Raw genomic sequence first — 18,732 nt, forward strand, 5'->3', positions numbered from 1 at the left:
AATATAACCATGTTGGTTTTGCAAAACTGGGGAATTGGTAAAAAAAGGGATCATCTATCTTTTTAAACAATAACATTTTTCAAATAGATTGTCCATTTAACCCCATATGTAAATCACCAATTCAATACAAAAATAGATCATACATTTGAAACTAAAATGTGTATGTTGAACATGTTACATTTCTACACTTTAGATTAAACTATGGCCAACATATAACAAGCATTGGTGAAAAAGCCTCCAGTGAATCTGTCTGCTTGGCATCACAGCCAGTGGGCAGCAATACGCTGCCCACATTTATCAATGCACAATCGTGCTTCAGTAAGGGGTCTCAATCACCCTGGTCAGTGCAGCCCCCTAGCACACTACAGAAAAGTATCAAAGGTGACAGGAGTAGAGAACATTTAACAAAAAATAATGTAAATGTAAGCTAATATTCAGTATTTAACCTGTTTAAACAAGCTGAAAACCGAGTAGTGTAGCACAAGAATATTCTGAAATACTAATTGTGATGATTTTTTCCAAATGATTAGTCCAAAACAAATTATTCCGTGCTGCACAAATCTAATCTCCGCAAATCTGGAACCACTAAAACATAACAACTAAGATTCCTTTAAAACATAGTTATCTAAATGTTTCACATGAGAAACATTTTTTTTGAATCACTCAGATGACCAATTTCTGAACATATGATTAATTGAAACAATTTTTTTTTTCATAAAACCAGGGCCAAATTCTGTTTTTAAAAGCTAACTAGACTATTGAACAAACAGTTCAGTTAACAGACAATAATAAACAATTCACTACATGTGATGTAATCCGAAGAGTGCACATCAACAAATCATTCTCTGTCTGTCTTACAAGGACATCAACACACTACCTTTGAAATTCAAAATGTTAGATGCAACACAGTTTCTAGCAGAGAAGAACGTTGGCTCATAATTCCTCATCAGATGGTATATTTTGTAGCATGACAATTGCCTAAGGTATGACTACTCGAATTAGTCACACTGTATTGTGAAGTTATTGGGGTTGATGAGATCACCCATATGGTAAAGTGGGGTAGCAAACTGACAGTCTTAGGGCTGTATGAGACCACCTCTATTAGGTTTTGCTACCCCTGGGAAGAAAAGCAGAAATAATGTGTACGATAGTGTTTGTGGACACAGGAACAATTGGAACAAAAAAATTGTGGTTTTGGGTGGCTACTAGGGATGGGCAAATGTTTCTAAAAATTCGAAATTTAAAACGAATTTTGATACATTCGTTCATTCAAATCAAATTTCAAATGTTTATATAACATTCTAACATTCTATTTTTGAATTTTCGTTTTCAAATTTTTCAATCAAATTCGAAAATATTTGTTCGAATAATAGAATGTTTAGCTATGTATTCATTCAATTTCGAAATGTAATATTCGAATTTGAATGTGACATTCGAATTCGAATGTGACATTCAAATTTGAAATAGTATTTCTAGTCTACAACTGTGTTTAATAAATGTAATATTCAAATTTGAATGCTACATTTGAATTCGAATGTCACATTCGAATTTGAAATAGTATTTCTAGTCTAACATTGTGTTTTAAATGTGATATTCGATTCGCATGTGACATTCAAATTCGAAATAGTATTTCTAGTCTAATACTGTGTTTTATAAATGTAATATTCAAATTCGAATGTGACATTCGATTCGAATGTGATATTTGATTTGAATGTGACATTCAAAATAGTGTTTCTAGTCTACAATTGTGTTTTATAAATGTAATATTCGAATTCGAATGTGATATTCGAATGTAACATTCGAATTTGAATGTGACATTCGAATTTGAATGTGACATTCGAAAACTGTAAATAACATTCGAAAATTGAATTTTTAAGAATATTCGTTCTTATCAACATTCTATTATGTAAATCGAATTTCTACAATAACATTTGTTCTAACATTCAAATTCGGATATAAACACATTCGCCCATCCCTAGTGGCTACAAATAAAAAAAAGCTTTCTTAAGTTAAGAACAGCTTTCAGAGAATACCTTCTAACCTCTCCTAAATCTTGTCTTGTGTGACTGGGCATGTTTAGGAAATATATTATTTGTTTAATAGCTATAAATCTATAGTTGGTCCTTAAGGCTTCTAACATACTCTTCTGTGCTGGGAAGTTGGTCATTACTATGGAACAACATGGCTGATTTTTAACATAGGTTTATGCTTAACTGTTGTAACACTTCCCCGTATTGCTGCACATCATCAAATGTTTTAGGAGACTTAGGGCTCAGATAAGTATCATTTTACAAACAGTCTGGCTGTACTTGCTCCACTTATGTCTGGTTCATTTTGCCACAAACAACAAATTTTGTGAGGTTTATAATAATACCATTTATACCTGAAATGGTAACAAGTCTAATATTTATCTTCTAGAGCCTGAGACTGACTAGATTTCATAGATCTTTGCGGGATCAAATTTAGATACTCCAACCTAAACATTTGGCAGTCTGCACTTCAAGGAAAAACATACAAATATTGCTAGAAGCAAAATCATTAATATAAATATTAATGAATCTGTGGCTGCTTATCTGCCATCTTATCTCCAAAGAATTCTCAAACATTTTGTGATAAGGCAGGTGATATAAAGCTTGAAATATTTATCAACCTGGATGATTATTTATTTTTCTTTAAGTTTTTTTTTTATGTTCCCTGTTTGAGACTTTTGGAATAGTAAAAAGTGATTTATTTTTAACAAACTGAGTCAAAGAGAGGCAAAGTTGATTTGTAGAATGAGGATTTCATTATCTAAGGGGATGAAATTAAACATCACCTTTATTTGGAGCGAAAAAAATATTTTGAATGTGTCTATTACTTGCTTGATATCTTAAAGTGTCTTTTTTAATGGAAGAAATACTTGATGATGGTTTTTTTATTTTTTTTTATAGATTATTTATTTATTTGTTTGTTTGTCAAAAGGTAATGGGGGATATTTATCAAATCGTCAACTATGTTGCATTCAATAAGTCAATACGCTGACCAAACATTGCCAAACATTGCGGCCGCGGATCTGAATATGATCTCCTTATTTATCAAAAAAGCCATCAAAAACATGCGCGTCAAGTACGACGCAAAGAGCATCCGACTGGTGTTAACTAACAGTCATCAATGTTGCCGATATTAGGGTTTTTCCCAACTTTATTTATACCATTTCATTACTGTCCACGAACAAGCACATTTATCTTTAGCACATTATTGTATATACTGTAAATCTGTACTGTAATCTTTTTCTGAGCAGGACTAATTGTGAATATAGCAAGTAGCAACATATTTGGTGCAAAGTGGAGTGTGAATTATTAGAATTCTTTTTAATATTGGACATACATATGTTAGTATGTATACACACACATATACAATATATATATATATATATATATATATATATATATATATATATATGTGTTTGTGTGTGTGTTTGTGTGTGTTTGTGTGTGTCTGTTATGTCAGAAATCTTTTGCAAACATATTAACATGTCCTTAAGTTCCTTTTTTTGTTCTAAACAATGTTGTCTGTCATATCTCTGTGTTTATTTATACCACTATATGTATATATTGTAAATGTATTGTTATTCTGAGCAGGAATAATTGCAAATATAACACGTAATCAGAGCATCGTATGTATTTATTTGCAACCTATTGATATTTTAAAGGGATAGGAAAGTATAAATTCAAGTTGGGAGCTAGCTGCTAATTGGTACCTGCACACATTTGTCTCTTGTGATAGGCTAAATAGATGTGTTCAGCAAGCTGCCAGTAGTGCAATGCTGTTCCTTCAGCAAAGGATAACAAACAAATGAAGCAAATTTGATAATAGAAGTAAATTGGAAAGTTGTTTAAAATTGTATGTTCTGAGGGAACTTGACAGGAAGAGGAGGAGCCTGTGCACAAGCCGGTGCACAAGCAGCAGACTCTTGCACTCCTGCAGCTACCCTAAGTGGCGGGTATCCGCGCCAGGAATCCCTACTCATTAGCAGGGAGGAATTAGCTGCAGACACCCCTGTTATTTTAAAAACTGGTGACTCTTCCTATAGCGCAAACACAACACAGCGCTAAGCAGAACTTTATGCCCGGAGCCTGGGACAAAAGGTGGATCTCCCAGGTTCCCCTCTCAGGCACGAAAAATCTGTAGAAAGGTCCACCACTAGACCCGATCCTGTGAACCTTTTTTTTTTTTTTTTTTTTTTTTTTGCCTCAAACACCCTTTCGCTACTTACTGGTTACAGATTACTGCCAGCTGTGTCACTCACCCCCCTCATAGACTTAAAATACCGCTGCATGCTTACGGACAAAGTGGCCAGGTGTTGCCTGCTTGTATCCTGAACACTGGATTTGCGCTCCCCGCCCACCGGTGCTGCGAGCGGGGAGCGAGCTACTTGACTAACACACGAGGAGCTACTGACTGGAATTGTACCCGCCACTGGACTGAACTGGTCCTAGCGTGGATGCGAAGGGGAGCCTACGTGCTTGCAGTGGATCCCACAGATAATTCGGACCGCCACTTCTGCCGGCAATCTGCGCCTGGTTGGTGCCTGGAACTTGGTCTCTGTTCCCCCCGCCCACCGATGTTGCGAGCGGGGAATCATTCGATACAGTATCTGGCTGAAGCTTGCTCCTGTTGATTCGCTCCTCCTCTCCAACTGTTTCACTATCTCACCGGAGTTACGAGGAGATACTGCTGTGGAGGTCGGCAACGCTGGGAGAGGAGAGCAACTGGAGATTCCTTTCTTACAGCGTTGAGGTCAGATGGAAGGCTCCGAATACCAAGCGTGAGAATATGGGAGATTCTGAATAAGGTCCGGACTTGATGCTTCCTGTTGGCCTTCTCACTGATCCCTGACTGGAATGATTCAAGCTTGGAAGCCTGCATATTAAGGGGGTGAGTGTGAGCTATCGGCTTTAATAAGTCTGAAGGGGGACGATTATAGATTTCAGAAGGCATTCTTAGATTAAGAAATAATAAACCTGGGGTCAGATAAAAAACCCTACCTGTGATTAAGCTACCTGTGACTCATTAACTAAAACTACCCCCCAATCCGTAAGGGGGTCTGCTATAAAAACAGACCTGTAGAGAGAGAGGTGACAAGGGAAGAGCTGAGGGAAGAAGGGGAAGGAGTGAGAAGACCCCAGTGGGCCAAGACAAGAGTGAAGAGGGAACAAAAGAAAGAAGGGAAGACAAGCCCTAGAAGAAACAGTTTTGTGAATAGATGGTGTGAAATAACCTGTATACATAATAGAACACACAAGCTCATAAAACCTAACTTGATTTTCTCCCCCAGGCAAACGGGACTTTTCCTTCTTCATCTATAAGGACATACACCATGTTTCCCCTATGTGTTTAAATTCTTGGGGCATATATATATCATTTGTGTTTTATTATAAGTGTTATATATCTCTTCTGTTTTCCCTCATTTACTGTGAAATCCATATCCTTTGAAAACAGTTAACTAATGCTCTTAAAGGGCCAGCAAAGGTCCCAAATTAAGCACTACATTGTGTTCAGAATAGAGGGCAACCCAGTAGGAATGATGGCTTAAAAACGGCATTGGGAGTTGAGGGCGATACCAAAAACTTGGTTTAATAGACATTAAGAAACTACAGACCCTCTTAAAGGGGAGCCCACTTAAATAAATACATACAGGGATTTACATATCAACTCACCATCCCATCCCATAAATGTGAGCAAAAGAACTTCTCTTAAGGGGTTTCTTTAAATAGAGACAACAGGGTCTTCTTTTAGTTATTGGGTTCATCTACCAAAATAGTTGAGACACGTTGAGGTTTAAGAGGGGTGCATATCGTTTAAAACATTGGTTCTCAGAACTACATATTCTAATCGCCATTTCCTGGTCTTATTCACTAATCAACCACCCCCTTTTTTTTTTTTTTTTCTCATGAGCACTTTCACTCGCACTTGGAGTTCACTTCATGTAACAACCCCACCCCACTTCCCCTCACACCTAATTTTTTCACCCCAGTCACCCCACATATGGGTGTACAATTTCTGCACCTAGGCACTGTTTTTTTCCCCTCTTCACTTCCTCCCCCACTTAATGGATAAATTTGTCACCCCCAAACATAATCCAGGCATGACGACCAAGAATAAAGATCGTAGAAACAAGAACCAATCAGAAACTCTGACTGAAAACATCAATGAAGGTACACCACAAAAATCTCAGAAAAATGTAGCATCGCAAGATAACCAAGAATTGGTAGCTAATATATTAGAAGCTATCTCACCAAAATTTGAGTTTTTAAGGAGTGAGATTAAACAAGACCTAGCATCTCTCACAGCAGAAATTAGACAATTTTCTACCAGACTTCAGGAAGTTGAGCAACGTGTCTCTGATATTGAAGACACGACAAACAGTTACATACCCCTGATAGAAAACAACCAAGATGAGATTAAAAAACTCCAAACAAAAATAGATGATCTAGAAAATAGATCTAGGAGAAATAATCTGAGGATTATTGGTGTCCCCGATCCCGGTAAACAGGAAGACTTAATGAAATTTATGATCGAAACATTACCTTCATTACTAAAAATTCCCCCAAATCAACCACCCTTTACTATAGAGAGAGTGCATCGGATCGGGAGACCCCCAGATAATGTACCCAATTCAAATAGGCCTAGACCAATTATTTCAAGGTTTCTAAATTTTCAAGATAAAGTAATGTATTTACAGCACTTTAGACAAAATCAACCAATTACATATGAAGGCAACAGGATCCTCCTTTTCCAGGACTTCTCAATAGAGACCTCCAGGAAAAGGAGAGAACTTACCCCGCTGTGCGGGAAACTTATTAAAGAGGGTTGGCAGGCAACCGTTGTCTACCCTGCAAGACTTAAGTTAACTCATAATCAACAAATATATTTTTTTGACTCTGTTGAGGAAGCAGTAAAAAAGCTAGAAGAATTTGGCTTTAAACAGTAGTGATAGGAAGTTTGATTTACTTATTTTAGAATCAAAGATGTTATCTTATTTTCTACATAAAGACTTACAATTTAAATTTTTTATTTTTTTTCCCCTCTCTCTCCTTTCCTCTCTCTTCCCTCCTCAAACCTCACGCACATCTAGAACAAACTTATTCCCTTCTTAAATGTTAAGGTCACTTCCCCATGTTAGTATAGGAAGTACATGATCAGAATCACATCATGGAATATAGGGGGCATAACTGCCCCGATTAAACGTAAAACTATCCTATCTCATTTACAGAAATTAAACACCACTATAGCACTCCTACAGGAGACGCACTTAAACACAGAGGAATCCACAAAATTAAAGAACTCCTGGATTGCTGAGGTAATAGCGGCACCATCACCTGATAGAAAAAAAGGAGTTGCGATTCTCCTGGGAAAGAGATTAATGTATGAAAAATTACTTACCATAATCGATCCGCATAGTAGATATGTAATCATAAAAATAAAATCTCAGGGCTCGACATATACCATCTGTAATCTCTATGCTCCGAACATTATTGATTACCATTTCTGGGACACGCTTCAAGCACAAATTCTTCAGGTCAGCGAGGGTCAATTAATCCTAGCAGGCGATTTCAATATGGCCCCATGTTTCTCTTCGGATAGATACAGATATAAAGGTAAGCTCAGAAAAACAAAAAAAGACAACCTTGAAATGAAATTATTCAAAAATTTATATCTTACTTTAGCAGTAAGAGACATCTGGAGGACACAAAATCCTCATACTAAGGCATTCACTTGCCATTCTAGGGCTACTAAAAGCCTCTCCAGAATAGATCTCATATTAATAAATGATCAATGTGTCCAAGCCGGCTCAAAAGCCACCATTGCAGAAATTTGCATATCGGACCACGCTCCAATAGCGCTGGATATTCCAACCCATAGGAAACACGCAGTAGCTTCACGTTTTTTCTATCCCAAATATTTAAGTAACAATATAAAATTTAGAGATTGGCTAAAATCTAGATTACAGGAATTCTTCAGACTAAACGAAGGCTCAGTATCCAATCCCGCGATCCTATGGGAGACAGCTAAAGCGGTCTTAAGGGGAGAAATCATAGCATATACAGTTAAATTAACTCGAGAATCTAAACAAAAAGAAAGTCAACTTGTAGCCTCAGTTATCAATGCATACAATACTTATTTGAGCATCTCTAGCAAAGGTTACTGGAACAAATACATTAGAGTAAAAAAGGAACGCGATACCTTTCTCACTACACAAACAATACAATCTGAATTAAAATATCAATCTAAGCTGTATAAATACGGAAATAAAGCTGGTAAAATGCTTTCAAGTCTAGTAAAGAATTCTAGACAGTCAAACCTGATTGAAAGCCTACAGGTCGGAAACAACCTCATAACTACAACAGAGGAAATCTTAGATTCATTTTTTCACTATTATAAAAATATATATGCCCCGTCGTCATCAGATAAAGCTGTGCAAGAAGCCTTTTGGGTTGATCTACCCATTAAAAAAGGCAAGGTTGACTTTATAAGTAACTTAAACGCACCAATTTCTGAATCAGAAGTATTGCAATCAATATCTGGGTTAAAACTGGAAAAATCACCAGGACCAGATGCAATCCCCAACGAGTTCTACAAAAGTCTAAGCGAGGTAATAGCGCCTTATCTCACAACCCTGTTTAATTTTTTCTTTCAAGAGAATGCCCAAATCCCATTTAACTTTCTAGAATCACACACTATCTTCATATTGAAACCTGGGAAGAATCCACAAAAAAGAGAATCTTATAGACCAATTGCGTTACTGAACTCCGACTACAAAATATTTACATCCATCCTAGCTAGGAGATTGCAAAAAGGTCTATCCGAGATCATCCATACAGACCAAGCTGGGTTTTTGAATAATCGCAGTTCAGTAGCCAAGATTAGACAACTTCTCACGATAGTCGAGCATTTTAAATCCTCCGAGGATAACTTTCATACCACATATCCTGATGCAGCAGTAATCGCGATAGATGCTGAAAAGGCCTTCGATAGCGTTGATCATCTCTATCTATTCGATACATTAACTAAATTCGGTTTGTCAAATAAGTTTCTTAACGTAGTCAAAAATATTTGTACACAAGCATCTACGAATCTGATAATACAGGGCCAAGTATCGGGTAAGATTAAACTAGGCAAAGGTACGAGACAAGGTTGCCCCCTATCCCCTTTATTGTTTGACTTGGCAATAGAGCCCCTTGCTATTAAAATAAGGCAAAACATTGAGGGGATTTTAATTGGCAAGAAAAAGGCTTTAGTAGCTCTATACGCGGATGATCTGCTGGTGTACTTAGCGAATACCACTCAAAATATTCCCAAGCTGGTAAATATAATTGAGACCTTTGGCTTATTTTCGGGCTATAAAATGAATAGAACCAAATCAGAGCTGTTGTGGCTAAGGATAAAAAATGATTCTCTCACCGATAATCCATTCAAAATAGTTACTAAATCATTCCGATACCTTGGAGTTCATATTTCAGCAGACCCTCTGGATTGGTATACACTAAATTTTACTCCCATTATACAGCAAATTATACAACAAATGAGAAGTTGGCAAAATCTCCCTCTCTCAATTGCAGGTCGAATAGCTCTGTTCAAAATGATCTTACTCCCCAAAATAGGTTATCTTTTTCAAAGTTTACCTTTTATCTTAAAAACATATGATGTCAAAAGGTTGAATACAGCCCTTCGCCACTTCTTATGGCAAGCTAAGAAACCTAGAATCTCTTTGAAAAGACTATCGCTTCCGAAATCAAAAGGTGGAATGGCTTTGCCTGATCTCTATCTATACAATTTAGCCTTTTTGGGCCGAATAGCGACAGATTGGATAGCTGGATCCAATCATTTTTCTGACTATGAATTAGATCAGAGTTTGATTAACCCGCTATCACCAATTTCACTTCTGCATATTCCTCTTCATCAAATACCTAAGCGGATAAAAGGTCTAAAGACTGTATACACGATCTTAGTAGCCTGGGGAAAAATTGGTGCTCATCTCCAGGTAAATATCCAAATACCAACATACCAAACCTTCCTAGGTAATCCAGAATTTCAGGAGGGAACACAAGACCAGATACTACAACGATGGCATAATCAAGGACTCATAAAAATCTCGCAGTTTCTTAAACAAGACTCAGGAAACATTAAATCCTTTGAAGAACTAAAAGCAGAATTTGACTTTAAGAATCAGGAATTCTTTATGTACCTACAAACCAGGCATTACGCCTGGCAATTAATGAATAAACATAGATGGAAATGGAAGTGGGACATGTTGGATAATTGGGTATCCCTAAATAAGGCTGGCTTGTTCTCAATAACCCCATGGTATAACTGTCTCGTCTCCTATAAAGGAGATGAAAATGTAACGAGATTAGCGCAGAAATGGGGAACTCAGGTTAACATATCTAGTGGTTCACAAATAGCCAGATCAATTCAAATGGCAATGGAAACAACCCTCGCTGAGACCTGGAGAGAATCACACTTAAAACTTATCTATCAAATTTATTATACCCCAGAAAGAGGTTACAGATGGTGTAATTTGAACTTTAATAAATGCCCTAAATGCAGTCTCCAAGCTGCGGATTTGGATCATATGATATGGGATTGCCCTAGAATTTCACAATTTTGGCACAAAATAGAATACTGGTTAAATAAAACAGTGAAAGTCACCCCCTGTAAAATAACAATGCTCCATGTTATCTTTCTGGTCGACAAGACAAATTACCGTCTAGACTTCAAACTAGTGAACGCAACTATTCTTGCGGCCAGAAATTTATTATTTAAAAACTGGAAAAAAACAATAATACCCTCAATTTCCGAAGTTAAAAATTATCTTAGGAAGCAATATTTAATTGAACAGAAAACTATAGCACCTCACCCAGAAAAGGAAATAAGAAGTCTTTTTGATAAATGGGCAAAGTTTATTAAGATTTTTTCACCCCCTGAAGTGGAGCATTTAATATTCCCCTTTAGAAATACCGATTTAGTGATGATGGGCAGTTGGTGAGGAGGGCAGAGAGAGGAATTAATTAATTAATTAATTAATTGATCAATTGGTCAGGTGTCCCCTTTCCCCCCCCCCCCTTTTTTTTTTTTTTTTTTTTTTCTTACTTCTTTTTTCTTTTTTCTTTTTTTTTTTCTTTTCTTCTTCTCCGTATATGCAATGGCATGAGTCTAATGCTAATTGTTTAACTACTGGTTGGGAAAGATGGAATAGAATAATAATGTACACTGTATATTGTATAATGATCTATGCGTTTGAGATTCTTCGGTACATTTGTTGTATAACTTGTAAAATCCAATAAAAATTATGTTAAAAAAAAAAAAAAAATTGTATGTTCTATCCAAATCATGAAATAATATTTTGGGGTTTCCTGTCGCTTTAAGAGCTGGGCCAGGTTTCCCTCTGCACCTGTCTAACCCCTCCTGATTGCAATCATTTTTTAAAAAACACTCCTTCACAGGTGTTATAAAATGGCTTGGCATATAAGATGACATTTCTTACTGAAAAAGAAATTCAAGACAAGGAAGAAATACACTGAAAATAGCATGCCAGTAAAGAGGTGATTTTAATTTCTGCTGTATCTGATTCATGACAGTTTAAAGTTAGGTGGGCTATCCCTTTGAGCTATCAGCTTAAGATTCTATTGAATAAAACTTAAATTCAAATTTTAAAATCCTTGTCTAAAATATTACACTGTGTGTCCTAATGTCATCATCAATGTTTATCTTTAATATTAATTTCACATATACATACTTTCAAAGAATAATACACAATGTAACAAATGGCACTTACAAGTTCCGATGAGTGATAAGTGACAGAAGTATCGAGCAATTTGATTCGTTAGTGATAGCTTATAATGTGTATTTGAATCAGATTGGCTGATGTCATAAATCATGTGATTATGCATATTCCAATCAAAAGTGGTTGAAAAATTCACTAGTGTGTGGGTTATTTAGGAGTTTGCGTCATAATTGGTGTGAAAAGTGTTGCGTCAAATATGGTACGAAGTGGAGAGTGGGACTTGTATTACATGGCTTAAACATGGTGCACATAGATATTTCAAAAAAATAAAAAGGAAGTTCGCAATATTATGTTGTGTATTTATTTCATTTTTATCTCTATATCTATTAGTGCGACAAGTTTGAGGCAAAACTTTGCACCAAATATGTAGAAATAATATTGTCCCCTTGATTTGAAATGAGAGACAAAGTTGTAGCATAATCCATCAGTAGTAATGTCTTTTTAATGTTTATCCCTATATCTACTAGTGCACCAAATGTGTAGCGATAATATTGTTTGATTTAGAAAGGGTATACAATTTTAATAAAGTTTGTAATTTACTCTTATTATGTAATATACTTCATTCTCTTGCAGCATCGGACATAAGCTTTCTGTGTTTTCCGACTCCCATTGAGTTCTATGGCATCCGCAATCTCAAGGGTGGTGGACTGAAAACCAGTAACGCTGAGTCGAAAAAGACGCAAGCATACCTGTAGAAATTTTGATAACTTTTTGAGAGCTTCAAATAGTGTCGAATAGGAGAGCAAATGAACACGAATCCGCTCGAATTCCACGGGTTTTCAACTCGCATCGATGTGTGTCGGATTGAGATCACGGGATCATATGTTATGTCACAAATTTCAACATTTGCCGATCTTGATGCTTTGATAACTACGGCGGATTAATCTCGCGACAAATACGACACAGAATTCCAGCGTATTTTCAGTTGACGCTTTGATAAATATGCCCCAATAAACGGTTGCCACGACAGTATTTGTTTTTTTAGATCTTAATTATTTTTGTTTTCTTTCTTCCTATATACTAATTTGTTTTAGCTTGTCTTATTTATAGTTAATTTTTTATTTATTTTTTATACTAATTTTTGCAATCGTGTTTTATATATTTGTCCACTTAATTTTCTGAAAATTATGTTGCTACTCTTTGACCTGGTAAAAATAAAAGCTTCTAAATGTATTTGAGATAGTTTTCCCACATGGTATGAGAAGGAAAATTATCATGATTGATATTGATTATGATCCTAATAATTTGGAATATCTCAGTAAGTAAAAGCTTATTCATAGCTTCTCTGAAAAGTTCTGCTCTCCGTCCTCATGTTTTAACCTCTGTAAAACATTCTGTTTTCACACATCTCATCCTCTTTGAAACTTGCATTTTATTCCATCTTCACCACTGCTTAACCATCTAAATTCCATTTGCATATTGGCATGATGGGCCTACTGAGCATGGTTGCTCAATTGCTATAGTATTCACTTTAAAGGGACAGTCTACACAACATTTGTTATTGTTTACTTGCTTTACTACCCATACCCCAGCTTTACACAATCAGCATTGTTAGATTAATATACTTTATAACATTTAAACCTCTAAATTTCTGCCTGTTTCAAAGGCTCTATTGATAGCCTCTAATCATATGCTTTTGTATTTGCTTTTCACAACAGGTGACTGATAGTTAATGTGGGCCATATAGATAACAAAGTGTCCACACCCAGGAAGTTATTTAAGAGTTAGCACTAAACAATACTAAATGCAACTCAACAGATTTTAAATAGTCACAGTTATGTGATCAGGGGGCTGTTAGAAGATGCTTAGATACAAGATAATCACAGAGGTTAAAAGTATATTAATATAACTGTGTTGGTTGTGCGATACTGTGGAATGGTTAATAAAGGGATTATCTTTATCTATCTTTTAAAACAATACAAATTCTATTGTAGACTGTCCCTTTAAATATTTGACAAGTACTTTTTTTTACAATATTTTTATTTATTGTTTGCAAATTTACCAATTCTAGTTTGGCCTGATATCAGAACAAGATAGAGACTACAGGTTTCTAATAGAAGCAATTATTATATTTTCTTTAATAGTACTGGAACTGTTAAAATCCAGTATAAGGTGATATCATAAGTGCTTCTAATATAAACTCATACGGCGAGATTACGAGTTTTGCGTTAAGAGCTGTGCGGTGCTAATGAGCAGTTTTTTCTCACCGCTCACTTACCTGCAGCGCTGGTATTAAAGACAAGAAGTGAGCGTAGAGCAAAATGTTGCTCCATACCGCACTCCAATACCAGCGCTGCTTAAGTCAGCGGTGAGCTGGTCGTACGTGCTCGTGCACAATTTCCCCATAGACATCAATGCTCAGTAACGCAGCCCCATTGATTCCTATAGGGAAATAAAAGTTATGTTTGTCATCCAAGATGGCGTCCCTTAGATTCCGATTGGCTGATAGAATTCTATCAGCCAATCGGAATTAAGGTTGAAAAAATCCTATTGGCTGATGGGTTTTATTTTTAGGTTAGGGCTTTGGGCCTGCAATAGAGCTAAATGCCCTTTTAAGGGCAATGCCCATTCAAATGCCCTTTTCAGGGCAATGGGGAGCTTAGGTTTTTTTTAGTTAGGGTTTTATTTGGGGGGTTGGTTGTGTGGGTTTTGGGTTTTACTGTTGGGGGAGTTGTTTGTACTTTTTTACAGGTAAAAGAGCTGATTACTTTGGGGTAATGCCCCGCTAAAGGCCCTTTTAAGGGCTATTGATAGTTTAGTTTAGGCTAGGGTTTTTTTATTTTGGGGGGGCTTTTTTTATTTTGATAGGGCTCTTAGATTAGGTGTAATTAGTTTAAAGATCTGTAATTTGTTTTTTTATTTTCTGTAATTTAGTGGGGGGTTTTGTGATTTAGCTAGTTTAATTTAATTTATTTAATTGTATTTAATGTAGGTAATTTATTTAATTGTAGTGTAGTGTTAGGTGTTATTGTAACTTAGGTTCGGTTTTATTTTACAGGTCAATTTGTATTTATTTCAGCTAGGTAGTTATTAAATAGTTAATTACTATTTAATAACTATTCTACCTAGTTAAAATAAATACAAACTTGCCTGTAAAATAAAAATAAACCCTAAGCTAGCTACAGTGTAACTATTAGTTATATTGTAGCTAGCTTAGTGTTTATTTTATAGGTAAGTATTTAGTTTTAAATAGGAATAATTTAGTTAATGATAGTATTTTTATTTAGATTTATTTAAATTATATTTAAGTTAGGGGTGTTAGGGTTAGACTTAGATTTAGGGGTTAATACATTTAAGATAGTGGCAGCAACATTGGGGGCGGCATATTAGGGGTTAATAAGTGTAGGTAAATTGTGGCGACATTGGGGGTGGCAGATTAGGGGTTAATAAATATAATGTAAGTGGCGGTGATGTTGGGGCAGCAGATTAGGGGTTAATAAATATAATATAGGTGACGGCGGTGTCCGGAGCGGAAGATTAGGGGTTAATAAGTATAATGTAGGTGGCGGCGATGTTAGGGGCAGCAGGTTATGGGTTAATAATATTTAACTAGTGTTTGCGAGTTGGGAGTGCGGTGGGTTAGGAGTAAATATGTTTATTCTAGTGGCGGCGATGTCCAGAGCGGCAAATTAGGGTTTAAACATTTTATTATAGTGTTTTGCGATGCGGAGGGCCTCAGTTTAGGGGTTAATAGGTAGTTTATGGGTGTTAATGTATTTTTTAGCACTTTAGTTATGAGTTTTATGCTACAGCGTTGTAGTGTAAAACTCATAACTACTGACTTTAGAATGCGCAACGGATCTTGTCGGTAGTGGGTGTACCGCTCACTTTTTGGCCTCCCAGGACAGACTCGTAATACCAGCGCTATGGAAGTCCCATAGAAAAAAGGGTTTACAAAGTTTACGTAAGTCATTTTGCGGTAAGGCCAAAGAAGTGTGCAGTGCCCCTAAACCTGCAAGACTCATAATAGCAGCGGTAGTGAAAAAGCAGCGTTAGGACCTGTTTACGCTGCTTTTTTACCTTACCGCATAACTCGTAATCTAGCTGATAGTTTCCATCTTATTTTAATATCCCACCAAACTGATGATGCATTTACAATGAACAATGAATACAAATATTTATAAAACAATCCTTAGCAAATATTAAAAATGACAATATAATGATTGAGCAATTATATCCAGTATGTCCATGCCAAGATAAAAATGGCATTAAAATGGTTAAGCAGTGGTGAGGATAGATTCGGATTTCAATAAATTAATCTGATATAAATGAGTATTTCCCTTCCATAGTGAACAAAGGGGTTAATTCAAAAGCACTTTACTTTAAACCTGAGGCCTTAACCTTACCATATTGTATATTTCAGTTTCAGCTGACCTCCAAGTTTCTATCCTGAAAACAGATACTTTGCACATGAAAAGGCCTTTTGGGGAACTTTCTGTTGAAAAGACGTTTGCTTGTGATCATTGAACTCAATGAACAAATTTTGTAGATTGACTGTACTATGTATGTGGCACACTTTATGTACTCACATGTACTCAACATACCCACACACAAATGTGCATACTACTAAAACACACTGCATATATTTTAATTACATTTTATTAAACATGTATTTATTAATCTGCCTTCCATGTTTTAAAAAAAGTTGTTAAGAAACTTGTATGGAAGACATATTAAAGGGACACTGAACCCAATTTTTTTCTTTTTTGATTCAGATAGAGCATGCAATTTTAAACAATTTTCTAATTAACTCCTTTTATCAAATTTTCTTTATTCTCTTGGTATGTTTATTTGAAAAGCAAGAATGTAAGTTTAGATGCCGGCCCATTTTGGTAAACAACCTGGGCTGTCTTTGCTGATTGGACAGCACCAATAAAAAAGTGCTGTCCATGGTTCTGAATCAAAATTTGCTGGCTCCTTAGCTTAGATGCCTTCTTTTTCAAATAAAGATAGCAAGAGGACGAAGAAAAATTGATAATAGAAGTAAATTAGAAAGTTGCTTATAATTACATGCTCTATCTGAATCATGAAAGAAAAAATTTGGGTTCAGTGTCCCTTTAAGTAATTAAACCACTGTTTAATCCTTGCTTCATATAATATATTGCATAAAATGATATGTCTAGCTACACATGAAGAAGTTAATATATTCAGATGCATATCCTTTTACCTTAATCTATGTAATAAAAATGGTAGATTGTTTTGTTTAATTAATTGCATTTTAAGTAGCTTGTGCTACAATAAATCTTATTTACTATTTTGAAGATTTACTAATTACTGGTAATTCAAAATCTGATATGATATAAATCATAACTAACATTTCATGTTAAAGGGACAGTAAAGCCAAATTAAATTTGTACTAATCAGATAGAACATACTATTTTAAAAACCTTTCCAATTTACTTGCATTTTCAAATTTGCTTTATTCTCTTGGTATTCAATTTTGAAGGAGCAGCACTGCACTACTACGAGATAGCTGAACACATCTGGTGGGCCCCGGGTAAGAGGAATATATGTGCAACCACCAATAATGAGGTAGCTCTCAGTGAAACATTGCTGCTCCTGAGCCTACCTAGGTAAAATTTTCAACAAAGGTTACTAAGATAACAAAGAAAATTTGATAATATAAGTATATTGGTGTGTTGCTTTAAATTGCATGTTCTATCCAAATTATGAAAGTTACATTTTGACTTTACTGTCCATTTAAGATATTCTGTCTGATGAAGCGCATGTGCGAATGCGCAAAACACGTCAGGAATTCTTTTGTGTGTCACTCTGTGTGATTATTTGGCATTGCCAATAAACTGAGCTCTGTTGCAGCTCGTGGCCTCAGTCTGGTGTTCTTCTGTTGCCTATTCATTTAAGATATTGTTGTTATAATCATTATTAAAGGGACAGTCCAGTCAAAATTAAACTTTCATTATTCAGATAGGGTATGCAATTTTAATCAACTTTCCAATTTACTTTTATCATCAAATTTGCTTTGTTCCCTTGGTGGTACTTTTGAAAAGCTAAACCTAGGTAGGCTCAACCTGATTTGTAAACCATTGAAAACGGCCTCTTAGCTCAGAGCATTTTGAAAGTTTTTCACAGTTAGACAGTACTAGCTCATGTGTGTCATATAGATAAAATTGTGCTCACTCCTGTGGAGTTATTTAGGAGTCTGCACTGATTGGCTAAACTGCATGTCTGTCAAAAGCACTGAGGTAAATGGCTGTCAGAAGATTCTTAGATACAAGGTAATTACAGAAGTAAAAGGTGTATTAATAAAGTTATGTAAAACTGGGGAATGGGTAATAAAGGGATTATCTATCTTTTTAAACAATAAAAATTCGGGTGTAGACTGACCCTTTAACAAAATGTGAAAATGTCATGTTTGGACTAATGAAAATAGATTTTTTTTTTAAATTAATGCTACTTGATAAAATAAATAAGTAAAGGCAGCAGGCCAGCAGATAGTAAGTATAATAACAACTACTTTTTTAGGTTAGTAATGTAATGACTCCCAGAATTATCTGGTATTACTAAGAACCAGATCATTTGCTGGGCTTGAGGTATAAGCAGGCATCCATTGAATCCATAACTTGCATAACCTGGGGAATGAAGAAAACTAAGTTGAACATAAAGGATAACGTACATATCCCATTTGACTTTAACAAATATATTAAATGGACATTAAACAAAAACAAAAAAAAAATACAGTATTATACAATTTTTGATTTATGTATTTATTTTTTTAATATTAAATTGTTAATCCATTGTTTGGATTTCATTGTGCATCAATGTACACTTACCAATTATAATTAAAGGATATCAGTAATCTCCTAAAAAACACTCATATTTAGTTAATCCTGTTTAATTATTAATGCTTTTCATGATATATTTAAGATATTTTTTCTTGCAAGTAT

Source organism: Bombina bombina, chromosome 9, assembly GCF_027579735.1.
Source record: "Bombina bombina isolate aBomBom1 chromosome 9, aBomBom1.pri, whole genome shotgun sequence".
NCBI lineage: Eukaryota > Metazoa > Chordata > Amphibia > Anura > Bombinatoridae > Bombina > Bombina bombina.